Here is a 10,183-nt window from a genome sequence, read left to right on the forward strand (position 1 = left end):
TTCTCACTTCTTGCAAACGTGAGTCAAGAATTCCTTCATTACAGTCCAAAGTAAGATCAGCCCTTCTACTCTGTCTGGGGAACTGTTCACTGGAAACCGGATCGTCGTGAGACAGGTTTTTCCTGACAACTGGAGCAGCATTTTTCCTGAAAGAACCCCCTTGTGTCATTGTTTTTCCTTGCAACTCACGTACACGTGCCTCTAGGGTCAAGGTAGGTTTTCCATCCCACTGCCTCATGTCCTCTCCGTGGTCACATAGGTAAAACCACAGGGTGCCCCGTGGTGTGTACTTTCGATATCCTCTCTCTTGAGGAGAAAAACGCTGACTCCTAATGGCTGAGATACTGGTCCGTACAGGTGGAGAATAGGACCTATCATCTTTGAGTTGCTGCACCTCTCAGGACAGTTTCTCCACAGCCGAGGCAAGGGAGGAGGAGATAGTTTCTTCAAAATCCCGAAGTCTGCTAACTAAGACATCCACCGTTGGTGCTTCTTCCTCTGCCCGGGACAATACTGCCAACGAACTGGCATACGATGCTGGTGCGCTCCGTACCAACTTCCGCCACATGGGTCGCGTGCACTGGACGTCATCTGGATCTTTGGGCATTTGGTTGTCGTCCAGGTCACTATAAACCACCTCCAGCACGCCTAATTCTCTCAGGTACTGGATACCTCTCTCCATAGTGGTCCATTTGCTTGGGCGATATATAACATCTTCCTTGAAGGGATACCTTTCCTTCACGCCTGACAGCAGTCACCTCCAGAGGCTGAGGACCTGTGTCCCTTTTCCAATTGCTTTGTCAATGCTTCCTTCCCTAGCAAGGGATCCCAGCTGTTGGGCTTCCTTCCCCTCTAATTCCAGGCTACTGGCCCCATTATCCCAGCATCGGAGCAACCGAAACCGGGACAACCCAGCATCTCCCTCTGAGTGGGAGCCTCTCAGAGCTTACAATCTTTCAGGCCTACGATATTCGGAGGACCACTGGGTCCTGGGTGAGTCCCTTTCGAAGCTCAACCGTTTGCCCGTTGAGAGAGAATGCCTAGACATTCGACGTGAGTATTTCTTCGCTGAAATCGAGGGGAATTTTTAACAGGTATACCTTCTGTACATAATATATATATATATATACATTTCTCTGTGTGTGCGTGAACTAATAGTAAGCATAATCTGTAATTAAGTCATGATTGTAGTAGACTTACTAACCTACTTTGCAAATATTGAATAGTTAATGATTAGGCGTTACTAAAGTTTGTTAATGATTAGTTGATAATTAAGTGTTGCTAAATTGTGAATGAAACCTAGACTGCCCCTGAAATATAAACCCTTAGATGATTTTCCCTTATATGTTTCACCCATGTAAAAAGTAATAGAGTGAAGCTTGCCATCGAATTCTATTAGGTCGCACCTTTATAAATCTCTGTTAAAATCACTTTCTGCCAATTTCTTTGACGGTGATTCTTTAAGCGGCCTCTAAACCTCTCATTCGCGACAAGGGGAGGGAGCAACCTAACACACCAACCCTCATTTCCCAGCATTTCCCCCAGAGCTGCAGCTGGGATCGTTTAAGGATCCCTCTGGAGACGCTTCTGTGGTCAGGCTGGGCGGAGGCATGAACGCCTCGGGTTGTGTGCAGGCAGTAAATGGGGTGGGCATTATGGCACGTGCCTCCCACATGCCGGCTGGCAGTGTCCCATCCCAGTACAAAGCCGGTTAGAGCGGAAGGGAACCCACTTTCCCCTCGCCTCTCTCCTGGGGTCCTCCCTGCATGGGCCCTGACCCACCGGTGCCCGGCCAGTGCTGGCCCAGTCAGGCGGAGACCCCACGGTGCTGGCCCCGTCAGTCCTGACCCGCCAGTGCTGGCCCAGTCAGGCCCAGAGTACCCAGTGCTGGCCCAGTCAGGCCTGACCCGCCAGTGCTGGCCCAGTCAGGCCCAGAGTACCCAGTGCTGGCCCCGTCAGGCCTGACCCGCCAGTGCTGGCCCAGTCAGGCCCAGAGTACCCAGTGCTGGCCCAGTCAGGCCTGACCCGCCAGTGCTGGCCCAGTCATGCAGAGACCCCACAGTGCTGGCCCCGTCAGTCCTGACCCGCCAGTGCTGGCCCGGTCAGGCCCAGAGTACCCAGTGCTGGCCCAGTCAGGCCTGACCCGCCAGTGCTGGCCCAGTCAGGCCCAGAGTACACAGTGCTGGCCCAGTCAGGCCTGACCCGCCAGTGCTGGCCCAGTCAGGCAGAGACCCCACAGTGCTGGCCCCGTCAGTCCTGACCCTCCAGTGCTGGCCCGGTCAGGCCCAGAGTACCCAGTGCTGGCCCAGTCAGGCCTGACCCGCCAGTGCTGGCCCAGTCAGGCCCAGAGTACCCAGTGCTGGCCCAGTCAGGCCTGACCCGCCAGTGCTGGCCCAGTCAGGCCCAGAGTACACAGTGCTGGCCCAGTCAGGCCTGACCCGCCAGTGCTGGCCCAGTCAGGCCCAGAGTACCCAGTGCTGGCCCAGTCAGGCCTGACCCGCCAGTGCTGGCCCGGTACCAGCCTCGTCAGGCCTAACCCTCCCGGTACCGGGTCCGGTCAGGCACTCCCCCAGTGGGAAGAGACCCCCGCAGGGGTCAAGCTCTGCCCAGGGGCAGATAGCCCCCGCCATGACCAAAGCTTCCCCCCAGGGCAAATGCCCCCTCCCCAGGTGCAGCTCCCCTGCCCAGGGGCAGATCCCCCTTGGGGCAGAGATGCCCCCCAGGGCCAGAGATCCCCTCCCCGGCTGTAAATCCCCCACCCAGGGGCCGATCCTCCCGCCAGGGCAGATCCCCCCAAGAGGAGATACTGCCCGCCCAGGGGCACTTCCCCTCCCTGAGCTCTGTGTGGGGCAGCCCAGGGGGGTAAATGCCCCCTCCCCGGCCTGGGGGACAGGCAAATCCTGCCCCCGGGGCAGGAGCGAGGGACTGAGCTGAGGGCAGCGGCCGGAATTGTCACCGCAGGGCGCAGCACCACACTGGGGAGAAATTGAGAAGAAATGGCCACTGTCAACACGTTTAACAAATGAATTTAGAGTCAAGAGAGAATAAATTTGGAAGAATGTTTAATGGCTTTGAAAGAGATGTATAATGCATCACGGCAGCCCCAAACAACTTCCTGGGTTTGTTTTCTTTCTTTCTTTCTTTCTTTCTTTCAAAACCAAAAGAAAGGCTGGCGAAGGGCGTTTGCCATCTTCGTGTTGCAAGTCCTTTCCCTCCTCGGTCAAACTGAACTGCTGGTGGTGCACCGTGTCGTCTCCAAAGCCTTGCTGGCAGACTGCCTTGCTGACGTCAGTCAGTGCGCTGCCATTAGCCCCCCCACGTCAGGAGCGGTCCACCTCGGGGAGCGCTCTGGGCCTCCTCTTTCTGCCTCGGGCAAGTGCAATCCCTTGAAGAAAGAGCTGCCTAGGGCAAGGGCAGCTTCCCCATTCCCCGGGAGGGAGGTGCCACTGTTGTTCAGCACAGCCTCGTCTCACCTCATGTGCCCGCGGGGCTGCCAGGACCAACGGCAGCTGCAAGGGCCTCTCCAGCACGCCAGGACGGGCTGGAGCCTGGAGATGGGTTGGGGCCGTGGAGACGGGCTGGGGCCGTAGCATGGGCTGGGAGGCGGAGTTGGGCTGGGGATGTGGAGATGGGCTGGGACCTGGAGCTGGGTTGGGACCTGGAGCTGGGTTAGGCATGTTCAGCTGGGTTGGGGAAAGAGAGGTGGGCTGGGGCCGTGGAGATGGGCTGTGAAATGGAGCTGGGTTGGGGCCATGGAGATGGGCTGGGCCATGGGGATGGGCTGGGCACGTGGAGATGCGTTGAAGCCGTGGAGCTGGGTTGAGGCCATGGAGATGGTTTGGGGAGCTGGGGCTGGGTTGGGGCCGTGGAGATGGCCTGGCACATGGAGATGGGTTTGGGACCTGGAGATGAGCTGGGACATGGAGACTGGGGTCAGAGCTAGGAGAGGAGCAGGCAGGCTGGGGCATCTCTAGCTCTGGAGACGTGTGCTGGTCCTGGACATGTGCAGCCCTGGGACACACCCCCCCAGCGCACGCGGACGCCCACCCATGGGACACGACACCAGGGGAGACGCAGGGATTGCAGGGACACGCACACCCGTCATGCAATCATTCCAGCTTTATTTTTGGAGCCAGGGCCGCGGTGGTGCAGCGGCGGTGGTGGCCGGGGCCCTTGGGGACACTGGCTCCGCAGACGGCCACCGCTGAGGTGGGCTCAGCGGCGGCGCCTGCGTGTCCCTCGCCGACGCCGGCTCCTGGGAGACCGGCGCCGGTGTGCCAGGTGCCGGCGTGGGCTCCGCGCATAGCGGCGCCGACGCCGGCTCTGGGAGCGGTCCGGTGTGCGGCGGCGGCGGCGCCCGCTTCTGCTGCGGGTGCTGCTGCGCAGCGACCGTGCCATGGTGGGCTGGCCGAGTGGAGTTCTGTGCCCCCCGCCCTGCTTTTATAGGGGTGCCGTGGCGAGACCCTTTGTGACAGGGGCGCCTTACAGGGCCAACGTCACCAGCGACATCACAATGGCCCCACGGTGTCGCCCGGCCACGCCCGGGCTCCATGGCTACCGGCCAGCCCCAGCCCGCAGCAGGAGGGCTGGCGCCCCGCGGCAGCACCGGCCCCGCGTCACCACCACCATGTGCCACCAAGGCAGCCAGGGCCGGCAGCAGGCGGGCGAGGAAGATGCCGGCGACGGGGAGCGCGCCTCTGCCAAGGACGAGCAGGGCCGGCAGCACGTGGTCCTGCAGCAGAAAGAGGGGCAGGAGCAGGACCAAGAGGAAGAGGAGGAGGAAGGTGGTGCAGGGCAGGAGCGGGACAAATGCCACCGCCAGGCCGAAGGAAAGGAACATCCTTCTCTTTATGACCACTTTAGAGCAACCGACAATAGCCAACAGTTTGTAGCACTAAACAACGTAGAACTATTTCCAAGTTTCCTGTAAGACAGGAGGGGGATGCCTGGGTGCCCCATGGCAGGGCTGGGACTCCTGCCTCCTCTCTGCCCTTCCTGCAAGAGTCCCAGCCCCACAACGAAGATCCCGAACAGAGCGAACAAGCGCAGGAAGGTGATGCCTGTGGGGACAGAGGGGACACGTGGCGGGGGACTGGGGACTCACTCAGCCCCGTCGCCAAGCCCTCCGCAGTGGACCCAGGTGTCCGTGCCCCCTTACCCCCAGAGAGCAGGGCCACGTCCCCCCGGAAGGTGCGGTGCGGCCGGACGCTGCGAGTAGCTCCGGCCATGGCCATGACGAGGTTTTGTTGTGAAGAAGAGCTGGGGGGAGACGGGGCTCAGCGAGGGGACCCAGGCGTGTGGGGACTGGGGCTGGCAGTGGGGCCCAGGAGCTTGGGCAGCCCCAGGCATTCAGGGGGTGCCAGGAGGACGTGGGGCGGGTGTGGGGGGTCCCCGGAGGGCCCAGCCATGCGGGTGCACCAGTATGTCCCGCCCTGCCCTCCAATGCCGAATCATATCATCATCATCCTAATCATCCTAGAGTAAACTCATCTAAGAAAGTCATCTAATAAAATGCTAAGATGACCCCTCTGGAACCTTCCGTGCACCCCCCCAAGAGGGAGACCCCTGCAGAACACCCCCCCGACTGCATGTCCCCATTCTGGGCCTGGAAGAGCGAGAAGAGGGAGCATCCTAACACACCAACCCTCATTTCCCAGCATTTCCCCCAGAGCTGCAGCTGGGATCGTTTAAGGATCCCTCTGGAGACGCTTCTGTGGTCAGGCTGGGCGGAGGCGTGAACGCCTCGGGTTGTGTGCAGGCAGTAAATGGGGTGGGCATTATGGCACGTGCCTCCCACATGCCGGCTGGCAGTGTCCCATCCCAGTACAAAGCCGGTTAGAGCGGAAGGGAACCCACTTTCCCCTCGCCTCTCTCCTGGGGTCCTCCCTGCATGGGCCCTGACCCACCGGTGCCCGGCCAGTGCTGGCCCAGTCAGGCGGAGACCCCGCAGTGCTGGCCCAGTCCGGGCCAGAGTACCCAGTGCTGGCCCAGTCAGGCCAGACCCACCAGTGCTGGCCCAGTCAGGCCCAGAGTACCCAGTGCTGGCCCAGTCAGTCCTGACCCGCCAGTGCTGGCCCAGTCAGGCCCAGAGAACCCAGTGCTGGCCCAGTCAGTCCTGACCCGCCAGTGCTGGCCCAGTCAGGCCCAGAGTACCCAGTGCTGGCCCAGTCAGGCCTGACCCGCCAGTGCTGGCCCAGTCAGGCCCAGAGTACCCAGTGCTGGCCCAGTCAGGCCTGACCCGCCAGTGCTGGCCCAGTCAGGCCCAGAGTACCCAGTGCTGGCCCAGTCAGGCCTGACCCGCCAGTGCTGGCCCAGTCAGGCCCAGAGTACCCAGTGCTGGCCCAGTCAGGCCTGACCCGCCAGTGCTGGCCCAGTCAGGCCCAGAGTACCCAGTGCTGGCCCAGTCAGGCCTGACCCGCCAGTGCTGGCCCGGTACCAGCCTCGTCAGGCCTAACCCTCCCGGTACCGGGTCCGGTCAGGCACTCCCCCAGTGGGAAGAGACCCCCGCAGGGGTCAAGCTCTGCCCAGGGGCAGATAGCCCCCGCCATGACCAAAGCTTCCCCCCAGGGCAAATGCCCCCTCCCCAGGTGCAGCTCCCCTGCCCAGGGGCAGCTCCTGCCCAGGGGCAGATCCCCCTTGGGGCAGAGATGCCCCCCAGGGCCAGAGATCCCCTCCCCGGCTGTAAATCCCCCACCCAGGGGCCGATCCTCCCGCCAGGGCAGATCCCCCCAAGAGGAGATACTGCCCGCCCAGGGGCACTTCCCCTCCCTGAGCTCTGTGTGGGGCAGCCGAGGGGGGTAAATGCCCCCTCCCCGGCCTGGGGGACAGGCAAATCCTGCCCCCGGGGCAGGAGCGAGGGACTGAGCTGGGGGCAGCGGCCGGAATTGTCACCGCAGGGCTCAGCACCACACTGGGGAGAAATTGAGAAGAAATGGCCACTGTCAACACGTTTAACAAATGAATTTAGAGTCAAGAGAGAATAAATTTGGAAGAATGTTTAATGGCTTTGAAAGAGATGTATAATGCATCACGGCAGCCCCAAACAACTTCCTGGGTTTGTTTTCTTTCTTTCTTTCTTTCTTTCTTTCAAAACCAAAAGAAAGGCTGGCGAAGGGCGTTTGCCATCTTCGTGTTGCAAGTCCTTTCCCTCCTCGGTCAAACTGAACTGCTGGTGGTGCACCGTGTCGTCTCCAAAGCCTTGCTGGCAGACTGCCTTGCTGACGTCAGTCAGTGCGCTGCCATTAGCCCCCCCACGTCAGGAGCGGTCCACCTCGGGGAGCGCTCTGGGCCTCCTCTTTCTGCCTCGGGCAAGTGCAATCCCTTGAAGAAAGAGCTGCCTAGGGCAAGGGCAGCTTCCCCATTCCCCGGGAGGGAGATGCCACTGTTGTTCAGCACAGCCTCGTCTCACCTCATGTGCCCGCGGGGCTGCCAGGACCAACGGCAGCTGCAAGGGCCTCTCCAGCACGCCAGGACGGGCTGGAGCCTGGAGATGGGTTGGGGCCGTGGAGACGGGCCGGGGCCGTAGCATGGGCTCGGAGGCGGAGTTGGGCTGGGGATGTGGAGATGGGCTGGGAGCTGGAGCTGGGTTGGGACCTGGAGCTGGGTTAGGCATGTTCAGCTGGGTTGGGGAAAGAGAGGTGAGCTGGGGCCGTGGAGATGGGCTGTGAAATGGAGCTGGGTTGGGGCCATGGAGATGGGCTGGGCCATGGGGATGGGCTGGGCACGTGGAGATGCGTTGAAGCCGTGGAGCTGGGTTGAGGCCATGGAGATGGTTTGGGGAGCTGGGGCTGGGTTGGGGCCGTGGAGATGGCCTGGCACATGGAGATGGGTTTGGGACCTGGAGATGAGCTGGGACATGGAGACTGGGGTCAGAGCTAGGAGAGGAGCAGGCAGGCTGGGGCATCTCTAGCTCTGGAGACGTGTGCTGGTCCTGGACATGTGCAGCCCTGGGACACACCCCCCCAGCGCACGCGCACGCCCACCCATGGGACACGACACCAGGGGAGACGCAGGGATTGCAGGGACACGCACACCCGTCATGCAATCATTCCAGCTTTATTTTTGGAGCCAGGGCCGCGGTGGTGCAGCGGCGGTGGTGGCCGGGGCCCTTGGGGACACTGGCTCCGCAGACGGCCACCGCTGAGGTGGGCTCAGCGGCGGCGCCTGCGTGTCCCTCGCCGACGCCGGCTCCTGGGAGACCGGCGCCGGGGTGCCAGGTGCCGGCGTGGGCTCCGCGCATAGCGGCGCCGACGCCGGCTCTGGGAGCGGTCCGGTGTGCGGCGGCGGCGGCGCCCGCTTCTGCTGCGGGTGCTGCTGCGCAGCGACCGTGCCATGGTGGGCTGGCCGAGTGGAGTTCTGTGCCCCCCGCCCTGCTTTTATAGGGGTGCCGGGGCGAGACCCTTTGTGACAGGGGCGCCTTACAGGGCCAACGTCACCAGCGACATCACAATGGCCCCACGGTGTCGCCCGGCCACGCCCGGGCTCCATGGCTACCGGCCAGCCCCAGCCCGCAGCAGGAGGGCTGGCGCCCCGCGGCAGCACCGGCCCCGCGTCACCACCACCATGTGCCACCAAGGCAGCCAGGGCCGGCAGCAGGCGGGCGAGGAAGATGCCGGCGACGGGGAGCGCGCCTCTGCCAAGGACGAGCAGGGCCGGCAGCACGTGGTCCTGCAGCAGAAAGAGGGGCAGGAGCAGGACCAAGAGGAAGAGGAGGAGGAAGGTGGTGCAGGGCAGGAGCGGGACGAATGCCACCGCCAGGCCGAAGGAAAGGAACATCCTTCTCTTTATGACCACTTTAGAACAACCGACAATAGCCAACAGTTTGTAGCACTAAACAACGTAGAACTATTTCCAAGTTTCCTGTAAGACAGGAGGGGGATGCCTGGGTGCCCCATGGCAGGGCTGGGACTCGTGCCTCCTCTCTGCCCTTCCTGCAAGAGTCCCAGCCCCACAACGAAGATCCCGAACAGAACGAACAAGAGCAGGAAGGTGATGCCTGTGGGGACAGAGGGGACACGTGGCGGGGGGCTGGGGACTCACTCAGCCCCGTCGCCAAGCCCTCCACAGTGGACCCAGGCGTCCGTGCCCCCTTACCCCCAGAGAGCAGGGCCACGTCCCCCCGGAAGGTGCGGTGCGGCCGGACGCTGCGAGTAGCTCCAGCCATGGCCATGGCGAGGTTTCTTGTGAAGAAGAGCTGGGGGGAGACGGGGCTCAGCGAGGGGACCCAGGCGTGTGGGGACTGGGGCTGGCAGTGGGGCCCAGGAGCTTGGGCAGCCCCAGGCATTCAGGGGGTGCCAGGAGGACGTGGGGCGGGTGTGTGGGGTCCCCGGAGGGCCCAGGCCTGCGGGTGCACCAGTATGTCCCGCCCTGCCCTCCAATGCCGAATCATATCATCATCATCCTAATCATCCTAGAGAAAACTCATCTAAGAAAGTCATCTAATAAAATGCTAAGATGACCCCTCTGGAACCTTCCGTGCACCCCCCCAAGAGGGAGACCCCTGCAGAACACCCCCCCGACTGCATGTCCCCATTCTGGGCCTGGAAGAGCGAGAAGAGGGAGCATCCTAACACACCAACCCTCATTTCCCAGCATTTCCCCCAGAGCTGCAGCTGGGATCGTTTAAGGATCCCTCTGGAGACGCTTCTGTGGTCAGGCTGGGCGGAGGCGTGAACGCCTCGGGTTGTGTGCAGGCAGTAAATGGGGTGGGCATTATGGCACGTGCCTCCCACATGCCGGCTGGCAGTGTCCCATCCCAGTACAAAGCCCGCTAGAGCGGAAGGGAACCCACTTTCCCCTCGCCTCTCTCCTGGGGTCCTCCCTGCATGGGCCCTGACCCACCGGTGCCCGGCCAGTGCTGGCCCAGTCAGGCGGAGACCCCGCAGTGCTGGCCCCGTCAGTCCTGACCCGCCAGTGCTGGCCCAGTCAGGCCCAGAGTACCCAGTGCTGGCCCAGTCAGGCCTGACCCGCCAGTGCTAGCCCAGTCAGGCCCAGAGTACCCAGTGCTGGCCCAGTCAGGCCTGACCCGCCAGTGCTGGCCCAGTCAGGCCCAGAGTACCCAGTGCTGGCCCCGTCAGTCCTGACCCGCCAGTGCTGGCCCAGTCAGGCCCAGAGTACCCAGTGCTGGCCCAGTCAGGCCTGACCCGCCAGTGCTGGCCCAGTCAGGCCCAGAGTACCCAGTGCT

Source organism: Calonectris borealis, unplaced genomic scaffold, assembly GCF_964195595.1.
Source record: "Calonectris borealis unplaced genomic scaffold, bCalBor7.hap1.2 HAP1_SCAFFOLD_59, whole genome shotgun sequence".
NCBI lineage: Eukaryota > Metazoa > Chordata > Aves > Procellariiformes > Procellariidae > Calonectris > Calonectris borealis.